The sequence below is a fragment of the Corvus cornix genome, chromosome 2 (assembly GCF_000738735.6).
Source record: "Corvus cornix cornix isolate S_Up_H32 chromosome 2, ASM73873v5, whole genome shotgun sequence".
Lineage (NCBI taxonomy): Eukaryota > Metazoa > Chordata > Aves > Passeriformes > Corvidae > Corvus > Corvus cornix.
Window position 1 is genome coordinate 92,259,681 of NC_046333.1, and position 22,544 is coordinate 92,282,224.

Consider the following 22,544-nt stretch of genomic DNA (forward strand, 5'->3'; position numbering starts at 1 on the left):
TTCTCTCTATCTCATGAGAAATCACACTTGGATGTCAAGTTTCAATGTAGTCTAGGACTGTAACATCTCCCTTATCCTATAATTTCTGAGGGATCACAAATCCAAAGAAAAGCTCTGCCTTCATGTGAAACAAATTGTGTGCTAACTATACAAACAACAGACTCGAAAGAACTTGTCTGGAAAACACACTTCTTTTCTGTAGCTTATTGTTACAACCTTTCTCTCTTCATATGACTCAACAGACCATCTCCCCAACAGACAACCCCACATTGTGCATTGGCAAAGGAGATATTTTAGAGATCTGTTTGCATCACTGTGAGTAAATATTTGAGTTATCACTTGGTCTGGTAGACTACATTGGCTATAAGACTGCTGAAGACATGCAGTCCTCTGAAATTATCCCAAGATATAAGACTTATTCCAAGTAACAGTCTTCCTGTTTGTCTTCACAATTCCATTTTATTTTCTACTACATTAAATATGATGATTTGATCACGGAAACTTATCGATTTATACGTTCAGTCCTGAGGCCTTAATTTTATATGTGTACTATTCCATTCTTTAATTAAGCTGTAATACGTTAGCTTGCCTGAATGTTTGCTTGCACATCCTTTTAAATAAACACATAAATGTAAATAAAAATGGCTATTCTGTCAAACTACAAAATGGATTGCAAACCTGAATATATAATGGATTGCAAACCTGAGGTTGCCTGAGCAACCTCGAGTAAGAAATCTGCAAACCACTTATTTCACTTTAAAATCAATACCCACATCCCTCACAAAAAATTAAGATGATTCCAACAGATTCCTTGCACCTTAAGCTGGCAAATTACATGTCTATGAATCAGAATCAAGATACTCAGCATAAGTTTAGAGCAGAAACAAAAAAAGTTTAAGAGAAGTGTATCGTATTTAGAAAGCCTGCTTAACATTGTTTAGTTTCAGAGTTAAGGACCTCAGAATGTACGATGAATGTAGTTTTATATTTTCATTCATGACTTCACCAAACTAATCCACAATTAGCCTTAAGTGTATTGCAGTGTGTTCTGACCTGCTACATCCTGATTGCTTGAATGGGACCTCAGCAAATCCCGTGGATCATGATATATATACATTTTCAGAGGAACAGCAGATCAGGGCACTTTGATTCTAGGATCTATGGAGAACATGATCTATCAAAAACACTTGAGGAGTTTCCCCATTCTTCAAAACATCCTTCATAATGGCTTCTTGTCTGAATAGCTGTCCATCTTTTCCCTTGTTGAGATATATTTTTGAAAAGTGGTTCTCTATATCCTCTGAATTCCCATAGTTTTCTCTGTCTGTGGCCCAAGGATATTATCCTATTTTGATATGGCTCATACTTCTTCATTGTCATCAGGCCATTTTTTCAGGATTGATTCTCCTGATGAAAATAATACATCAGTGGACCCTGATGTCCACAGCAGGAGCAGTTGCCCTTTGAGGAGAGACTAAAATGGCTGTGACTTTTTACTGAGAAGGATGAGGGGAGATACAACAGAGGTTTTCAAAATTATAAAGGCAATGGATAAACTGAACGCAGAACTGCTGTTTGCCCAACCCCACAATATGAGGACTGTGAAGTGCCCTGTAACACTAGCACAAGAATGCTTTAAAGTAGATAAAAGATGGCAATTTTGAAGACAAGAATACCAGACTAGATGGACCACTGGTATGACACAGTAGTGCATTTCTTATGTTGTTATATTCCCACTGCAATGCCACGGCCTTGTCCACAAAATTTGTTGCAGACAGAAAATAAACAACAGATGCACAACAGCAGCATCTGTGACGTGAAACAAAGTATATCACAGAAGTGACAATAAGAAAAATCAGAACCTTATGAGAAAGCCTGTATGTGACTAAATTTAAGCATAGGATGAAAGAGCAGCTTGTGACTAATCATTGCATCCAAAACCAACAAAAAAGATTATTTAATGATAAACAGCCTATTGAAATAAACTTGAGTCTGAAATATTTTTCAGAAACATAAGTAATGAGACCAAAATCCATTTTTACTGAAAAGACAGCTAAAAGGAAAGCTATGTGTGTTCATAAGTAAGCAATTGAAGTCTACTGGAATCTTTCCCGCTTTTGGAAAGGTGATTGTAAGAATTGCATGTTACAGAAGAAATGCAGTGAAGTCTTGATAACAGATTTACGTTGAGACTATCAGATAATTTTTTGTCTCTATTGTCTACAGAAGATGTGCCTCATTTTAGCGTCTCCAATTTAGGTCTATAGTTTAGAACATTTAGTAATTAATCCCTGAAGAATGAACTCAAATCAAAGACTGAGCATGAAAATAAACGCAACTAGGAAAATGCACGAGAAAACATCTCTTCCCCTTCTTGATTAAAGCAACCTGACAATGACTAACTTACGTGAGATTTACATGATCTTTGCTACCCTTTTTGGATTTGATAAACTCTTTTCCAGGACTATGATCCTGGAAACAAACAGACTACCTCCTGGACCTCCACTCCTCCATTTCTTGTCCCTTTAGAACTTTCTTTGCACCATTCTGCATGGAAAGACACAGGCTAAATTCACACCTGCTAGTTCCAAGAGGAATTTAAGTTAGTGTCTCTTAGAAGAGAGTTGAAAAAGCATGTGTCAGTAGGCCAGTATATCATCCAAGAAACTGTTCAAAAATAGCCAATGCACATGATCTGGAGAGGATAAAGGAAACCTTTAAGATGAAATAAACACTGCATCTAAAATATTCACACTGAGACCTTAGTGCACAGGATGTGCATGTGTTACCCAGAAAACCAAATCTGGATCCAACAGTTTTAGAGTCAGGAATACCATAAGAACAGTTCTTTAATATACAGCCTTACTGTATCCAATATTAAAAGCAAAGACACGTTTGCTTTCCAGTGCACTTAAAATAAGCAAATATGCTTGACAGAGGAAATAGGAGAATCTCCACCTTTAACTCAGCTGGATATCACAGCACACTGCTGCACAACCACAGACAAACACACACACCCCACAGAACTTGGCGCTCTCTTTCTAAGGCAGAGCTGCTCTGCTTGGTCTTTTCTGCTCAGTCTGTGGAGGCTGTCACGATGACATGGGCTGCATGAAGCCTTGAGAAGTTAAATGCACCTCATGTGCTGTGGGGAAAGTATGCCTGAGAGGAGGTCCTTAAGCTTTGGATTTTCTACTTCAGGAAGTAAAAACGCGTGCTGAGACAAGATAAGTGCAAATGAAACATCAGGGATATTATCTAAAAGTTTGAAAGAATTATTTCACAATCAATTTGCAGGTAATTTTAAAACATTGAGCTGTATTCCAGAACCTTTTAGAATTATGAAGAAAAACAGTAGCATGACAATCTTACCTAAAAGCTCAAAATTAAGAACTATCTGACAACAGAAGTCAGAAACTGAACTGCCAGAAGCCTAAACTGATAATGTTACAATCACTGGATCTCTTAAATATGTTTTTATCCACATTAATATTTTAATGTATGCATTTAAAGACTAGTCCTGTGAAGCTATCCAAACAGATGGACCTTGTTTCCAACTGGAGTCCCTGGTAAGACAGAGGGCCTGCAGAGAAGATGCTATGGTTTGTCCAAAAATAAATTCCTTTGCAGAACAGGAAGCTTCTGCAGACCTAGAAAATGTATGCACACAATGTATTCAATTACTACAATCACTTTTATTTTTCACTTCCTCACAAAGGTTTTGCTTTGCTTTTTTTGACAGCCATGTTCCATGCTCAGAAGAAGAGCCCAAGCAGATGCCAAATACCCTAAGCAGACCAGTAGTGGGCTTACATGTTCTCTCCCATTCAGCACTAGACAAATTAAGTTTTTTAAAAATGTCATGGTCCCTAGGTCAACAACCAGAATTAGGACCTTCAAATTTTCTAAAAGTAATAAAAATTATGTCTTTATAAAAGGCAGGAAAGGTAATATTTGAATGCTCTAAGACTGTAAATCGTCTCCCTTCTTTAATTTGCTTTTCAATTTTTAAAACCAGAGATCACTTAGATATAATGATAAAATTACAAGGCAGGCATAGAGTTCTTATCAGACTTGTCCCATTTGAAGATAAGGAAAACCAATGTTCTGTATTTCAGAAACAAAGTCCTAGCTAATAAAACATAACCTTTTCTCCAGTTTCAACTCTTCTGCAGATGTGTCATTGACTTGAACAGGCAAGTCTGACTCTTGCAAAGGTGCCTGCTACCTTGACTCATAGAAGTTACCAAAGAAATAACGAGTATTCCTTATGGGATAAGGACAAGAATCTTGTATCTCATTCATGAAATTAATAGGATTATGGCTTCAACTTTCTAGGCAATAGTAGCCAATTGCAGCTTTCACTGAGTGATCAATGCGAGGTGAATAGTGTGTATAAAGAGAATTATGATAGATAAATTACTTCTAGTGCTTCTTTCCTGTCACAGGTCTCTGGATGAAAAACAGTGATTTCTTACCTACTGATTCATCAGATCTGTTTTACTCATCATGTGACATGAACAGTAGTTTATATTGCACTTTCACCAGTTACAATATGATCTCCATTGGATATACACTGTGGTTTACTGCCAGAGTCACTCCAATAACCACTGAAACAAGGCTTACTAAAGCTGAACTAAGGAAAATAGGCGTCAGTTTAAGGCAGAAAAGTGAAAACTACAAGCCGCAAAAAGCAAATATGATCTTGCACATTTTTTAAAAACGTGAAATTTAACTGGAGACAGCATATACTCTAGAGCCCACTTTGTTTTAAGCCCAAGAATTTTTCAGAGGAATCATCACACTGCATCGAAAAGAGGAACACTTTTTCTCCTGCCGGGGCAGATTTGCAGGGAGGAGGCTCATTTCTGCATTGCTGGTCTGGCAGGCAGCAGAGCTCTATTCCTCTGATCAAGAGATCACTTTCATAACCACTTTTCTGAGGTCACAAATGAGTCTGCTGCAGTCACGCAACCCCTCGCCTACCAGAGCTTACTACAGCAATACAGGTTCATGGAAGCTTTTTAAAGAGGCAGCTCATCCTTTCAACCCACACAGATATAAGGCACATGCATATTATCGTATGGGATTCCCCCAAATATGCCATGGCATTATTTTATTTCAGTTTGATCAGGGAGGAAGCATATAGCTTCAAGTTCTGTCTGGGTGGAATGATGTTGCCTGAGTAGAATGCAATAAAAGCTGAAGCTAAATATCTCTACAATTCTTTTAAACTATACTGGCACCTTTTGCAAATATTTCATTAGCCTGTTCCTTTTTATTATCTTAAAGGTCCATGTTCACCAAACAGGTGCTACTGTAAATTATGCTAATTAAGATATTTAAAAGTCATGGTAAGCAGTAAACAAACATTAGATTCAGTAAACAACAAATACAATTGCCCTGAATTAAACATTGACCCTCTGCGCTGTTAGAAACAACAATACGGAAATAGTAAAGCAGGAAACAGGCTTATGGATTGATTCTGAAGGAATACTCTGAACGTACAACAAGTTCTAGTTAGAGCTTGTTCCTAGGTCAGAAAAGTCTACTTTATTTTAGCCAAGTGTCCCACAAATGACCAACATAGTAATCTGCTGTATGGACATGCCTTGCAGGTATAGCTGGAATGACTTTGGGTGATGAGGCAGTTGGGAATCTAAAGAAAAAAGTTTAAAATATTTTTCCTCTTAAGGTAAGTGAACTCTACCCAATGAAGGGGGGGCTTGGCCTATTTTCACAAGCAGTTAATGCTATGAAAGCAACCGTTGTTGTTTCATCATTAATTATTTGCACTAATTACCTGAAAGAAAGTTTTCAAAAGCTGTTAAATTACTTTGAAGCCTATAATTTAAAAAATTATGGTGGCTATATTGCTCATTGATATTTTGTGAGGATTAGCGTACAGACACATTTCATTTAAAGGCAGCACAAACAGGCTTGCCCAAACCAGCTTTATAATCCAGCTTAAATAAGTAACAATAGGAATGAGGGCACAGCACTAAGCCTGTTGAGGACTCACAGTGTGGGATGCAGTTTGCACACTGTCCTGCGAGTTCACTGCTATTATTAGACACACTGAACAGGTAAAAGCTTGTTGAGGTGTGCCCACACATGCTACAGACAGTTTCAGGCATTCTGGAGATGCACCCACAGGCCGTTAAGTACCCTTGGCTTTATCCAAAATGAGGGCTTTTTACACTTTCGGCTTGACCTTGATGTGTATCTTCACCCAGCAGTGGGAGAGGTCCTCTCCCATCTGCACTGCAGTTTGCCATTGACACAAAAGATGATGTCTCGGTCCAGCTTTGATATGAAACTAATGACATCCCATAATTGGCCTTATCTCTGCTCCAGGTCTCACCCATATTTATGGAGAGAAATTAGGTTGGAAGCTGGACAGAGAATTGTGCCTTTACTGCTGGTGGACCTCACTGTCAGAGCTTGGCACACTCACATTGTAGAGTCAGGCTTAACCTCAGGTGCCGAGCATCACTGCAGCTTCTCAGCTTGGTCAAAATGTTTGTGGAGGTGATGAGACAGAGACACCAGTATGTAAAGGGAAGGCGCTGACAGCCTCCAGAGTGACCTAGAGAGTAACAGTACAAGTGCAGACAAAGCCACAGGCATTTTTGAAGATAAGTCCCAATTTCAAAGATTTCTGAGACTTCTGAAGATGTTACCTTTAGTCCTATGTTACTGACTTGTGCCTATTCACTTGCCACTACAACAACTTCCCATGGAAATGAAAAATATACAGGATCAACTTTTGCCTAAACAGACTTTGTCCCTGTTTACGGACTTTGGCTAAAGCGCAAGAAGTTTATCTAGAAAAAAACAGCACTTGATACTAATGCAAGTATTTAATTAACATGGCATTTTTTCCTTTCTACGTATGGAAAGAGATGCGTGAGAATGCTGTTGGGCTACCTTACCTATACAAACAAATTACACTGCTCTTCTGGAGGCAGTTGGCAACGAAATCATTGCTAACAGCAGGAATGAGTTCATGTACGGGCATTTGGGGGTAAACAGCTGCTAGAATACTGCTGCTTAGCTCTGTTCTGCATGCCAGTCTGGCCACAGATCTGGTACCTAAGAAGTCTTGCCTTTCTGAGAATCTTTTTTCTAACCCCTATTATATGAGAGTAAAATATTTCTAATCTTTTTTCAAGAATATGACCTCTCATACGCAAAGACAGTGTGGTCAATTGGTCCATTTTCTAAGGAGATGCAAGGAGGCAGCTAATAATGTGTCTAAGTCCCACTGGATCTGCAATTCCAGAGAAAGAATTGGTCAGTAATTTAGTATAGTGAAATAAGGATAAACAATGACTTCTCATATGCCAATTTCCAAGTAATTACTGCAAGCTTTCCCCACTCCCTCCATGGCTCTTAATATCTTTCACCTGGTATTTGGAAGATCTGTACATTGCCTATGTATATAAAAGAACATGCATCCAGTAATTTGGATTAGCTGCCAATCTGCCTATATGTTATTTTTTTTTAGTCCTTTATGGAGTTTATTTAATCTGAAAATTATCCAAAGAAATGTAATAGAGTTCACTGATACCCCAACTAATAATCCAAAATCAAACTATTTCAGATTAGTGTACCATAAATCACTTTTTAATGAATAAATTGACTTTAAATAGCTACTAAGAGGTATTTTTTCATTGGAAATAAGTTTAAGTACTGTGACAAATTACAGCCATTAGACTCAAACCTAAGGATTTCTGAATAATTTGGTTATAAAAATTACAGCAAGCATACTCACAAAATCACTTCTATCCTCACCCTCTTCCTTCTGCCCCAATATACTGTACATACTTGTAAATGGCCAGATTTTGTCTGGAAGAGGAGGAAAAGAGTGTTTTGCTACTGCAATGTCTAGCTTGCAGTAAGGTCTAGCTTGGTCAGAACCACTGAAGGATGCCTGGAAATACGCTCACACTACGCAGACTGAAAAGGACAGCAAATAGTGTGGCTGTAGAAATTAGTTTAAAACAAATTTTTCAGTTGTTTAGTCACTAGCTGTGACTGAGCCTTCCACATTTGGTGGTTCATATCACCTGTCCCAGCACAGCATAGCCTTTGCCTGATGTGGAGAATAAGAAAAGGAGCTGGAGTACCTAACGATTGCTCTCGAGCCACGGCAACACAGCCGGGAGTTGATGGAGCCAAGGCAGGATGGGGCAGGCTGGGAACGGGGCAGCTGGAACATTCTTCTGCCTGATGTATTTTCCATTGGCCAGATGTTCCCCAGTCAACATGAGCTGTGAGAGGCTGCATGTGCCAGTCCCGGAGGGTGTTCTGACCCCTGGGAAGCACTAAAGAGGCCCAGGCCTGCCCAGCATTGAGGAGGCACAAAGGTATTTTGAAGCTCTCATCCTCTCTTCTCCCACTCGGTCGCAGTGCCAAGTTCAGCTGTGGTGCGGGAGCTCAGCTGTGGTGCAAGATTCGTTTTGTACATTAACCCAATGAGCTACAGTCCCATCTGAGACCAACATGTAGTTAGTTGTGAGAGCAAAACTTGAATTTCCTGACCCATTCAAAGTTTGAATTTCCCATTCACTCCACACTCCCATACTAACAGATGGTATAAAGGGTGTAGCTTCAAAACTTCCTGCATCAGAGCATATGCAAAGAGAACAAGAGGAGATGTATTGCACAGCCCTGGAAACCTGCTCTTTATTTGCAGAATGGTGAAATTCTAAATAAATCAATTAACGTGCCCAAGCAGCCCCCATCTTCCAAGCAGATAGTGCTGGCTGAAACTCTTCCGCCCAAGCTATCCCTGCCATGGGGAGCTGGAAAAGCACTGGTTAGCAGAGCTGACTCATCCGCTGACTAGCCCACAACCTCAGCCACAAAGGACCAAAAATGCTGGTGGTGGCATGAAGGGTGTGGGTGGGAGCAAGGAATAAGCAATCATCTGGCAGCCTAATGCAGAAGGGAGGGTTGACAACAAGCCATTATTTATTCCCCCCTCCCGCCCCAAGGCTCATCCCTCTGCTTCAGTGATTCTCATCATCTTGGCGCTGTGGTAGGGCTCTTTGTAGGGGAGGGAATGAAAGGTACATCCCCTCCCTGTGGCCCATGCAATGAAAGCATCAGCAGGCTATCTGAGCTCACCACACCCAGATCACTTAGGGCAAAAGGCCCTCATGGAGGAGAATGGAAGAGGTTTGCCTGGTCCTGCTTTCACCCAACAGGATACGAGAGCAATGTCTTGTTGGGAAAAAAAAAAAGAAAAAAGTGGAGATTATTGTGATCCTTGCTTTCCCACCAAAGTCAGTCTTTTACTGGAGAGGAGAGATGGAGATCGATTTCTGGAATGGCAGACAGCAGATGTAACAAAAAGTTTTTAGGAGTGGAGCAAGGAATATAGAGAAAAGGGAGAATGTTGTAGCAAAGATGGGAAAAGACAAGGGGAAAAAACCTATATGGAGAAAACAAGAAAATCTACAGAAGAGGAAGATGCAGAAAAGAAAATTTTACGAAGAAGCAAGGTGGATTATCACTTAAAAGGCTGCTAGAGAAAAAGAGGTGGAAGGGAAGGAAAGTCACCAAGTTAAACAGCAAAAAATAAAAAGAAAAAAGAAAACTGGCCTATTTAATTAAAACTTAACACGAAAGTACAGTGATAAAATCCCCCAAATTGTTCATATGTATCCCCATTATCTCCATATAGACCTAAGTTAATTTTTGAGTGTTCATTCCCTCCAGCAGCCTTCTACCATTGCTAATCTGGCTATAATATGGCTAGTTGGTACCCAATTTAACTAGCACAGAATATTCTCCAGCCAAATTACTGGCGTGGTGACAGCGTGACCTCCCAGGCTTCCACATTTTCAATGGCATTTTTGCTGTGACTCTGAAAAATACATTTGACTTCAGGCAATGTGTTTTTTGAAGCACCGGGGCAGATTTTGAAAGCCTGGCTTGTATTACTCCACTAATGCCAAGGTTAAGCAAAACATAATAAGGAATTAAGGACATGACCAGTTGTCTTTATGTTTCCTCCCCAACCAAAGTTGTTGTTTTCTGAGAAGAGGCTTTTTGCCCAAATTTTGCCTACAGTAGGTCTTTCCTGGCAGATTGCCTCAGTGGAAAGGAGATTAAGTTTCTCAACGTCCTCTTTTCTTGGAAACTTTCTGTTACATTTCCCAGTCTCCAATACAGGCAGTTCAGGGCACAGGAATACACAGCTTAAACATCTTCCCCAACATGTTTTTCACATGCTGTTGTATTGGCATCTGGCAAGAGAGTGATGAAGAGTCACAACACTGTAGCTTGCAGCTTTTCTCTTGCTGGAGAAACCATACTAGTTGAACATTATCTTCAAAGATTGAGAAGACAGAATATCTGCTGAAGCTACAATAGCTAAAGTAAGAAAGCTGACCCCTGTCTGGAGAGAGTGACTTCACTTGACTTGACAAGACAAAGACAAGATAAATAAGCTCCTCTTTTCCAAATGACCCCTTGGAACTCAGTGCCCCTGAACTAAGTGTGTTGCTGCAAGGGGCACATCTTCTGTCCAGAAGCTGACCTCTACTCCCACCTCGTGCTGACAGAGGTGACAATCTCAGCCACCCTACTGGTTTTAAAGATAATATCAGCTACTACCATGATACTTTTAAAGTATGATGGTGAAGTAACCTTCAAATTGACATTGTCTCTGCTTTCCTAACCATAAGTTGGCAGCAACAAATGTAGGGTGCATCCCTGTCCCGAAATGATATGGCACTTACTGCCAGACTTATTAAGTATTTCTAAAATGCTTGTTAGCATCAATAAAAATGAAGAACGTATGCTGCAATATGCAATAGCTTCAAACTCTCTGACGTTACTGAGTGTGTTTGGCTCAGAAGAGAGCTCTTCCCTTAGGGGGACATATAGAACTACATTGCTAGGGTTTAATACAGTTCTGGTGGTCTTGAAGAAGTGCTGAAAACAATCAAAACCTTTTGAACACATCATAATTTGAGAGCACTCTGCACCTGGCATGACTGCATCTTTAAGAATTATTAAAGTAATTGCAAACATTGTTAATTTCCTCTTACAACTATTACTTGCTGTGAGATGTACAGCCTTTTCCTATATGCAGCGGTGTAGGTGCAGCATGGAAAAAGTATGGAAAGAAGAAATTCAACTTCATTTTTCTCCATGTACTGTCGTGGTCCTTATAATAACATTAGAATATTCTCCACATAAACCCTTGCATTCGTCAGCTCAAGATACACTATTAAGGCTGAATTATTTATCGTCTCAAGAAATGTTTTCATAAAGCATTATTTATTGTGCTGTTTTCCCGTACAAGGTTTATAGGGGTCATTTGATGGCACAACATCAGTTTAATAAATTATTTGGAACAAAATATGGAGGGTTTGTGACAGGTTTTCACTAACACTGATATATGACAGAGTAGCAACACACAGAAGATAGCATTTTCTGCACAGATATTGAAATAGTCAGGGGAATATAGAAGATTACTCTAAGGTGACCTATGTTTTGCAGGTATACAATTAGTAAAGTGGTTATGAAGTTGTCAGTGGACTAGAAAAAATAAAACCAACTTTAAGTATGTTGTGTTTTGATTTAGATCTGACCTTTGATTGTTTTCAGTCCTCTTCTCTTAACTTATTTCAGCTGTTTCCAAAATGTAAGTAGTCAATTCGTGTTGCAGGTTCAGAGGTAAATGGGAATAGTGGACATTTACTTATTATAACAAATACTTACTTTCTATATACATTCAACTTGGTATATTCCATGCAGATATAAAGAGGGAATGCATTGAGGGTATTTCAATAGAATTTTAGGCACACAGTAAGTTCATATAAAATGTATTTGGCAAGACTGTTGTATAGCATCAAACTTTCATGAAGATAATTATGAGCTTCTTTTAAAGAAGTTTTGAAGTCTTTTTGTAACTTCTCTTACTGAGCATCTAAGTTAGTTTGCTGCTATGCATTCTGCTTCCACTTCTACTCAAAGTCAAGATTTTAGAAAATTTGTCAGTTATATTATCTACAGTATTGCACAGAAAATTATAATAAAATTAAAACTGGAGTAGTAAAGGGAAACCTGCTGAGCCTCATCTAAAAAACTTTCATTTCATTTCACGGTGGGGAATGTTGAAAGCACTGCCTAATATGTTACTGTTACATTAAATAGAGAAGAGATGCATCTGTGTTAGTCACATGGGATTTTCTTTCTAATAAAACGAAAAAGACACTAAACCAAATACAATTAAATGAAGACAAGCCCTTCAGAGTAATCCATTGAGCCAAACTGTAGGACTGTCACATAGCAAAGTGAGGCAAGCTTTGCAGAAACCAGCCTCCTACTCATATTTTATAACTTCCAAGCACCGAAATATTTAGTCACAGCTTAGAAAGACAGGTTTCTTGCACAGATTCAGCCACATAAACCACAGGACAAATCACAGACCTTTGGGCCTGACTAAATCATCAGTGTATTCATTTAGTTTCATACTTCTAATGAACTTCCCAGGCTCCTGTAGCTCTACTTATAACTAAGAAGATTTTTGTGCAGGTGGAGTTGGTGGGTTGCCTGGGCAAGATTTCAGGAAGGTCATTTTGTCCATAAAGGATACTGTGAGGAAAATGAATGATGACTGTAGGGGAAAGAGTCAAAACTATGGAAGCAGGAGAGAGGGCTGGTAAGAATAAGGGTGCTATAGCCAAGGATTATTGCAATTACATGTAAGGACATGGGAAAAAGCCAGGTATAGAGATGCCCATAGAAGTGGCAGAGCAAGCTGCTCATTCAGAGAAATGGGCAAGAAAGAAATTATTGGCTGATTTTGGTGGGGCACAAATTCCATTTGAAAGTCATAATAGGGAAAAGTGCTGGTAAGCCACCTGAACATGAGCAAGTGTGTGCCCACGTGGCCAAGAAAGCCAACAGCATCCTGGTTTGTGTCAGAAACAGTGTGATCAGCAGGACTAGGGAAGTGATTGTCCCTCTGTGCTCTACACTGGTGAGGCCACACCTTGAATCCTGCGTTCAGTTTTGGGCCCCTCAGTACAACAAAGAGGAGCTGGAGCATATCCAGAAAATACCAACAGGGCTGTTGAAGGGTCTAGAGCACACATCTTATGAAGACCAACTGAAGGAGCTGGGGGTGTTTAGCCTGGAGAAGAGGAGGCTCAGGGGTAACCTTACCGCTCTCTACAACTGCCCGAAAGGAGGGTGTAGCCAGGTGTGGGTCAGCCTCTTCTCCCAGGCAGCCAGTGACAGGATGAGAGAACAAAGTCTTAAGCTGTGCCTGGGGTGGCTCAGGTTGGACATTAAGAAGAACTTCTTCACTGAAAGGGTAGTTAAGTATTGGAATGGGCTGCCGAGGGAGGTGATGGAGTCACTGTCCCTGGAAGTGTTCAAGAAACAACTGGACGTGGCACTTAGTGCCATGGTCTAGTTGACAAGGTGGTCATTAGTCAAAGGCTGGACTTGATGATCTTGGAGGTCTTTTCCAAACTAAATGATTCTGTGATTTTGTGATCTGCATTGTTTCAGCATTCCCTGCAGAGCTTTACTATGTGCAGTAACCCTAAAGTCAGCAGCAGCAAAGTGAGAAGGGAAGCTAAGAGGACAATCTCCCACACTATTCTCTATCCTAGAACTATTTGTCTTCTTTGTCTTCAAAGTCCTGTGCAATTACAATATGCCAAACTAAATTCCTTGTTCTGTTGGATAAGAGGTATTGTCTTTCCTTTAAAACATATCTATGTTTAAAATAAGAAACAAAGTAAATCATTTTCTTGACAGTAAAGATACATGCTTCCTCTCAGAGATGGTAATCACTCATGAAGCTGAGAACAAGTGTAAACCAAGCCAAAGTTCATGCCTGGGGGAATGCTTTCCTACCTCCCATCCACTGCATCAGTGATAAGGACAAAACTATTGCTAGTATCTTCTACAGTCACAGAAGTTGCTAGCAAGTTTGAAGTAAAAATGCCATTTTCCCTGTGATGAAAACCAGTCTTGTTTCCATATCCAAGGAAAACATGAGTTAGAGTGGAATTAAACTCCAAGTTTTTTCTCAGTTTCCAAGATCAAAACACAGTTTAATTCAAGAGAATAGACCAGTGAATGTCCATTACTTATAGTGCAGGATAATGGAATTTGATCCATGGCGGACTGTGAGAGTATTTCAACAGCTGGTGCCAGGCTGGGCCAAGAAGGGCCCTAGCTGCGGAGCAGGGATTAAGCAAACACAGTGCACAAGAAAGATGAACATCACTGAATACAAAAGACAGTGTGTATACTGGTCTCCTGGATTAGATGGACCCAGATTTTTCCTTGCCACTTGCATTTACCACATTCATTTACACATCCTTGCCACGTCAATTTACATCGATGCTACATAAGATGCACAGTGTGAGCTAACCAAATGCACTGAGAACAAAAGCCTACCAAATCAAAATGGTTAAGAATGACTGAGCAAGATGGAGAAAGATGAAGACCCATACTTAAAGGCTCAAAGTATTTTGGGGACTTCCCCTAGCATTGGACCAACGTAGAAGCTGTGGTTTGTGGGAACATCTATAAAACCAGGCTTTGTGTGCATGGTTGACCATGTGTCTGGTCCTGAGTGTACTTCTACTGTCAGTAGAAACAGTGGAACTCTCCCAGTGCCAAATGCCCTCAGGAGAAATCTAACAAAGATTCCCCTCATGTCACTTGTCATTTCCAGCTCCCTGGTTTTCTAATCAGTCTTGATAATATCAGGAGAAACATTGAAGCCTACAGGGATGTTCATTTGGATGGCATCCAGCAATAGAAAAGTTGTATGAGATACAGATCCAGAATTACAAGAGGAAATTCTGCAAGAAGAATCCTAATGAGGGTGTGCTTCCAAAAGACAGCATAAAATCTATGTAGTCCAGCCCTTGTCGTGCAGGTGACTGAGTCAGTCTAACAGCTCTGAGTTTGTAGTAGCTCTGGTAATACAAACAACCCACAGCACATGACAAAAGTACCCAAGGAGCACCAGAAAATATATGAAACTTTTTTATAACTAAGATCCTTCATTCGCCATTACTCAAAAAAATAAGTATTGAATTTAGAGCCAGTCTCAGAACATGACACTGAACACAGTGTGGCACTAACACATTCCTTGATCTTCAAAAGTTATGGGAATTCAAGTAATTTAAAAGTTGTCTTGTTCTTCCTGAATATAGGTTTATTCTGAAGTAAATCCTGCTTGTAAATCAACACTCCTCCTACAAAACCCATCTTGTTTGCAGGAAACTAAAGAGAAAGCTAGCCAGGACAAGGAGGTACACCCTCTTACAACAAGAGACCAAGAGGAGACACAGTTCTCCTCCAGGAGTCGACCCAGTTCTCCTCCAAGAGTCAGCAAAGGCCTTCCAAGGGCAGAAAGATCTCCAGGTTATGAAAGAGGACATGGAGTACAAAACAGCCTTAGTTATTTGTTACATGGAAGGAATGGTGTTTCCAGGAAAGAAGGGGAAGAGAAAATAGTGACCCATTAGTATAAGCAATATGTCCCAATAAAATGGTCTCACTGGCAATTAAATATATTAAAAAATCTAGTCAAAATAATCCAAAATAATGTTTGAAAATGGGTAATGTGGAGGAGATTTAATTTGCAGCTGCTTCTCCAGAAAGGAGTCCTGCCAGATCTCAGAGAGTAATGAATGCAGCTACCCTGCTTAAGTTCTTGAAACTTTTACTAAAATTTCACTGGTGTAGAATTTTAGCACTTGATTAGACAATGATTTGCAGACAGTAGGTCTTCTTTCAGTGATTTACGTATATAGCACTTATGCGGTAGAAGAGTTTTTCCTTTTTTCAGTTGCTGTATCACTAAAAAGATGGTAAAATTAGAGAGCAGTAGAGAGTGGAAAATGTTTCTTTCATGAACAGTCCTTTTTTTGCCAAAACACTCCAAATGATGTTGCAATTTGAATATGCCAGTTCAATACAGCCACAGGAGTAAACTTACCTGTTACCCACTCCGACCATGAATGTTTCTCCTCAGTACAAGCCAATGAATATTCTGTCCTAAGAAACATAAACAACCTGCATGCTTACAATCTAATAAGCCACGACTGTGGACTGCAGCAATACCTATGCTAAAGACATTCTGTATGTGTTCAAAAAAGAGAAGTCCTTATTTCTCTTCCGAGAAAGAAATCATTCAGACATTCGGTGTCAGAGGAGAGGACTGGGAATGCTCTAACTCAGTAGAATATGTCTTTAAAAAACAAACTTCTAATTGTTAAAAAAACTCAAATACATTGGGGACTTCTTGGCTCAAGGTATCAGCTTGAACCCTAACTAAGTAGAGGAACTTAAATCCTTGATTTGTGTGTCAAAGTACAGGTTTCATCAATAGACATTTGAGGGTAATTTGAAAGCCTCTAATTATTTACATAATGGAAATCAATATATGTCATACCAAGAAAAGACTGGTGGGAACAAAGAGATGGAATCAAGGAGATATAATTTCCTCCTTCTTGTTGTTAATTTAGGCATTTTATCCTCTTCTTATAAATCTCTGTTATTTATTAATATTTCAGTTTTTTATTATTTTATTTTTCCTATGTCTTTTCTAGATATATCCATTATAAAGGGCTTGGAGAGAGTCCAGTGAAAGGGCACAAAGATGATGAAGAGACTAGAGCACCTCTCCTATGAGGAAAGGCTGAGAGAGTGAGAGCTGGAACTGTTCAGCCTGGAGAAGGGAAAGCTCAGGGCGGATCTCATCAGAGTGTATAAATACCTAAAGGAAGGGTGGAAAGAACAGCAAGGTTCTTTTCAGAAGTGTCCAGTGACAGGATCAGAGTGCAAGTGAAACAGGAGGTTCTCTCTGAACATCAGGAAGCACATTTTCACTGTAAGGGTGACCAAGCACTGGCTGAGGTTGCCCAGGGACATCGTAGACTCTCCACCCTTAAAGATATTCAAAAGCCATCTGGACATGGTCCTGGAAAACTGGTTCTCAGTGACCCTGCTTGAGCAGGACAGTTGGATCAGGTGACTTCCAGAGGTTCCTTCCATCTTCAATCTTTCTGTGAATCTATGATTCACTAAGACTATGGTTTTAAATTCAAGGGAAACCTTCAAGCTGCTGAAACTGGCTAACAAATGAAAGGAGAATTTTTCCCATGGAAATGGATCCAGTATAGGCCATAAATGTAATAATAAATTCAACCATATGAGCTTAGTGTCAGTTTCAGTTGAAACTTGTTGTGGGAAAATTTTCCATGCTTATATAAAATAAAATCTAAAAAACATATTTACACCAAAGAAGCAGAATTTGTCAATCCAGGAAAAAAATTGCTGACAGTTTGAAAAGAAAATGCTGGGAAAACAGAATTGTTAGGAAGAGACAGTGGGGTAGAAAGGGATGCCTGAGAACCCCAGTACATGCACTGCTGAGGCATCTTGGACCCTCAGACCAGGAGCTTTGCTTCATGTAAGCAGCATTCCTAAAGCACTATTAAGCAGCATTACATTGCAGATTATGCACTGAAAGCAAGATCACTCTGTGCTTCCTTACCCATCTCAGGTTTTAAGATCTTAATTTTCCATGAGTATCACTGGAGTGTCGTACATGTCACACCAGAAGCAGGTCTACAGTGGGGGCTGCAACACTAAATATTCAAATACTACAATAAATAACAGCCTGAAGGGTCTAATCAATGAACCTGAGGAATCCCTATCACGGTAGTATGCTACTGATCTAGGAGAGTAAGAGCCATGGACGCTGTGGGAGGAGAACAATGCTGGAAGAGCCTGCAAGCAATTGAGGATACTGAAAATCAGGCCAGCTGGGAGGAATCCTTTGTTGTTTTCTTCTTAAAAGGGATAAATTCAATTTCCATTAAAGATAAACATTGATGTGAATTGGATCACGCCAAACACATAGACGAGTAAAAGGAAATGACCCACTAACATAAATGCTTAATCAGAAGAAAGAAACCACACAGTGTGTGCTATCCTGTCAGAAATGGGAAAAAAAAAAAAAGTATATATATGTATGTAAAAGAGGTTTAATTGAAGGGGAGAAGTGGGTTAGAAGGAGTTAGGGGAGCTTGGTAAAAGTGACCAGGAAATCCTGGAACTGATGATTCTTTCAGCAGCAGCAATCCAAGGCACAGCAACATGAAGACAGTGGACCAACAGGAGGGAGATTTCAGTACACCTGGAAAAATCTCAGAGGGTGCATATCAAAGGGAAATAGAAGCTGGATGTTCTTTCAACAAATCAATATATAGAAGATAAGTGTGAACTGTCTCAGTGGCAGTGAAGAATGGCAAATGTAAGAAAAGACCACCTTAACAAGATCTTGAGCTCTTTAGTGACTGGAAGCTCACAAAAAATCTTTTTGAAAAATGAGTAAAATAAAGCATACATATATAAGAAGAGAAACAGAAAAGCCAATGTTTAATATCAGATGTAGCAAGAAAGGGAAGGTTATAAAAAGCATGCTAGAAGCCCTTTAACCATACAAGGTTGGAAAAATAATTTTCTGCTACTCAGCAGAGAGGGAGCTACATACAATGAAAACAAGAAAGTTTTATGTTTATTGCCTCTTTTTGCTTCCATCTGCTAGGATCACCTTCATGGCTGTAAAAGCTGTGGTGCCACAAGAAAAGGAAACAATTTTTTCTTCTATAATTGAAGCAGGAGACTTCCAGCTTGGATGATAAGGATTGCAAAGGAAAGTATTAAATCACTCATGTTGCAGATTCGCAAAAACATTAGACAATGACCTTCAGGTTAAGGCATAACTTACTCTTTACTCAAGATAAGTTCACTACAGGCTTGTTTCCTAAAATTTTTAATTCTACATGGAAACAGATGAACTAACATTTGTAGACAAATTTCTCAAACTCCGCTGTAATTCAGTTTAAAATCCATAACTTTAGTCTAAGGCGGGTCAAACAACATGTCTCCATGCTTGACTGTCACTAATTTTACAGAGATCTGGATTGCAGTTTAAATATAAATCTTACAGAAACTTTTAAGACATTTATTTGCAGAGTTCATCTGTGACACTCTACAATCCATATCTAGCCGTCCATAAATCTACCCGATTTTTAGCTTTCAAAATCAAATGAAGTCTGGAAATAAATAAATATAAAGACGGCTCTGAAGTCTGAAATAAACACAGAGATTCAAAATAATACTGTGAGGGAGATTTTTGTTGGGAAGACGCTGCTTTTGTACGTGCATGCACGCCTCTGTTTTTGCATATGTATATGCATGTATGCAAAAAATGTCCATAAGAGCAAAGTTACAAGCTATTGAATTAAATTGTGCTTTATATAAATTATGTAGTAAGGGATTTAAAATTTAAAAATTATTTTAAGACCATGTTAAGATCTCTACATTTCCCATCTAAGACTATACTCAACATCAGCTATCATTTATCAGGAATGCTATGGCTAAAAGGTCTAACATTAATGAATGAGATGTTGAAGGAAAGCCTGAGTGGCCTCTTCACACAAGGTTAGTTACATTAAGAACTGAAAGATGAGGAACTGTACAGCCCTGGTTGTAACTGTGCTGGTCTATCTAAGTTGTCATAACTGGCTTCCTTACAAGTACTGGGAAACTAAAGCTAATTCTCTCTCAGAAAGGACCTGAGCTGCTAAAAGGACAAGGTGATATTCTTTTGACATTTATTTACTAAATCATTGCCTATACTAGAAGGGAACAATTTAAACAACCAACAAAAGGGAGTTGGTTTTGAAGTGGAGCAAGACCACCATTTCCCCACCAGTGGAAAAACTGAGAAATAAGAGGTACTGAAGGATGTATTGTCAAGAGTGGTAAAAGAAGACAGACTGCAATTAACTGACATGGAATATTTCCAAGACAGAGGCCCAGCAAACTCAAGTGGTCACAGACACTAAGTACCACTCCATGCTCGCAGGAGCCCCACCCAAAGCAAATCTTTGTCAGGGCCAAATGACAGTCACAGTTTCCTGTAGCAGTTGATGTCCCTCGGTCATCAGCTAAGCCTGGTTCAGACCCAGCTGATTCATACACGAGATCCGGTGAGATTGGAAGGTTATTGCTGGAAGCCATTTTGAAGTGGTTATCAGGAAAATGCAAAATGACTAAATGGCTATAGCTTTGGGGTAGTGGGGCTATTAATCTGCCAACTGATAACAGAGATATGAAGAATCTTAAACAAGTAGACAGAAGAATTGTTCTGAAGCAAAAGAAAAACATTTCTAAGAATGAGGAAGGGAATCCACCACAATGACTCAGACTGAATCCTAGGAATATCTGCCTCAACAACCAGGTCTAAATTTTGGAAAGGGACCTGGCCTTTGTTTAAACAGCTCAAGTAAGATGAATTTGCCAAATGCTTCAAGGTACTAACCTCTAATGGTCACTAAAAAGGGAATAAATGACTGACAGATGTTCTGCATGCCCTAATACCTAATTCTCTGTAAAACCATTGTCACACTTGGAGTCAATATGGTGAGGTTACGCCGCTCCCTCCAGTTGGCTATTGATCTTCATAAATACATTTGTGCTGTGCACAGACTCTGCAGAGTAGCTACTAAAAGGACACCTAGTGGTAAGTAAATGAGCGTGCCCAGAAACCGCTGGCATTGTTGAAGGTGTGCCACTGTAATTGCCATGGGAATTGTGGACCTGTTATGGGTTGAATATGCAATGTCACATATGAACTTATGTGTCAAGTAGTTTTTTTTAAAAATGGCAAGCGATATCCTTAAAAGCATGTTTTAAAAACCTGCAATTTACACTTCCTCAAAACTCAGAGAACAATTTTTTTAAGCGAAAGACGCACAGGATTGCCTGTCACACATTACAAAATTGAATGAACCGAATCTCCACTGCATCTGCTTTAGGAACATCGGATAGCTGAACAGAACTCACTACAGGCATATCTTGCTTGATATTCAGGCCAAATTTCCTCTTGGGCATCATCACTCCTTGGTTCTTCCATTGTGCCACTCTAAAATATCCTAAGCAATTCCTTCCCTTCTCTTCTTTTCCTATGAAGACAAATAGCCGGAGAATACAAATTGTACACATTTGAGCTAACTTTAGTTTTTGGGGGGTTGTTTGTTTGTTGGTTGACTTTTTTTGTCCGTGAAACTTTATAGTCACTTCTTGCCTGTGTTTATTCCAAACCCTTTAATATGTACTAATGCCCTTGTGACCAGGAGATGCCCACAACAGAAAGCTCTATTCCAGATGGAGCCATGCTGGTCTCATGCAGAGAGGGATTATAACCTTACTGTGTAGTGACATGCTGCCTCTGGGCAAACAGACCAAAATCCACACTTAGCCTTCTTGTTTATGTCGGCATATCATATTACAGGCATGGAACAACTTGCTGACCACTGTCCCTCTTTAATGATTGTTTTTATGTTCTCTTTTCCAGGTTTGTCTTCTCTATTGAACACCAGTTTCTTTGGATTAATCTTCCCTGAGTGAATTAGTAGAGATTTACTAAGCCATTTTTCCAGATACATTTTTTTTATCCAATTTTCTAACATCTCTGTATGCCACTGGTCTGTTCTCTGTCCTCAGAGTGTTTATAACAGCTCCCATTGTAGTGCCATCCTTTGATTTAAAAAAACACAAACAATCCATTTCTGCTGTTCTATCCCCTTTCATCACAACAAAGATTGAAACACTGGGATGGGTATGTTTGTTTTCTTTTTAGGTGAATTGCTACCAATGTTTTTGCTTTAAAAAAACCCAAACAAACAGATTCTGCCTTATTTCTCCATAATGACAAGGAAGTAGATCGTGATGTTCATGAAGGATGCAGCAGATTCCGCTCTTACCCAAACATTTGCAACCATTCCTCACACAGCTCTGTTTCCACAGCTCACCTCTCCTCCACTCCACACTTTTGAAGTTCCAGCCAGCTCTCTTGTCTTAAAATGGTATGTAGTTTCCTTCCTTTACTATAAACAATGCTTTCTGTAACCTTAGTTTCATGATGTAAACACTTAAAAATAAGAATGAAGGGAACACAAACTATGCATTCAATTAGGTAATTTGGGGACTAAATTAAATGAAATCTCTCAAAACCTGGAACATGGAACATTTCAGCATAATGCAGCCTGGCTTTACTTGTTTTCCTTTTATCTCGTCCCTTTAAGAAAAGAAGACAATGGATCTTAGAAACTGTGGCAGAAGAGTAGTAGAGGAAGCTGAAGAGATATTATTGCTTGTGAATCCAAGAGAAATTGAAGTCAAGCTTAGAGGAAGGGGCCATAACACTCAGGTATGTGTTTGTAGGGAAAGAGGGACTCTGGAAACTGCAGGATGCTTGCTGGAGGCTGGGCAACCAGCTGCCAGAGTTGACATGGGAGGCTCCTGCTATCAGTGATATCACCCTTTGTAATCTGACGTCAGCTTGTGAAATGCCCTCCAGCCTGCCAAAGCCTCTTGAAGCTGGCATTTCTTTTATACTAAAATGCATTTTAAAAGCAAGAATCCAACCAACAGATATTATTCTCTGGTCAAAGCCAAAAAAAATATAT

General features: G+C 39.5%; 1 protein-coding gene across 1 annotated transcript in view; it reads right to left on the reverse strand.

Annotated features, from left to right (window-relative positions):
• Positions 1–22,544, reverse strand: part of AHRR (aryl-hydrocarbon receptor repressor) — a 90,479-nt gene that overhangs the window by 40,792 nt on the left and 27,143 nt on the right. The window lies entirely within an intron of this gene.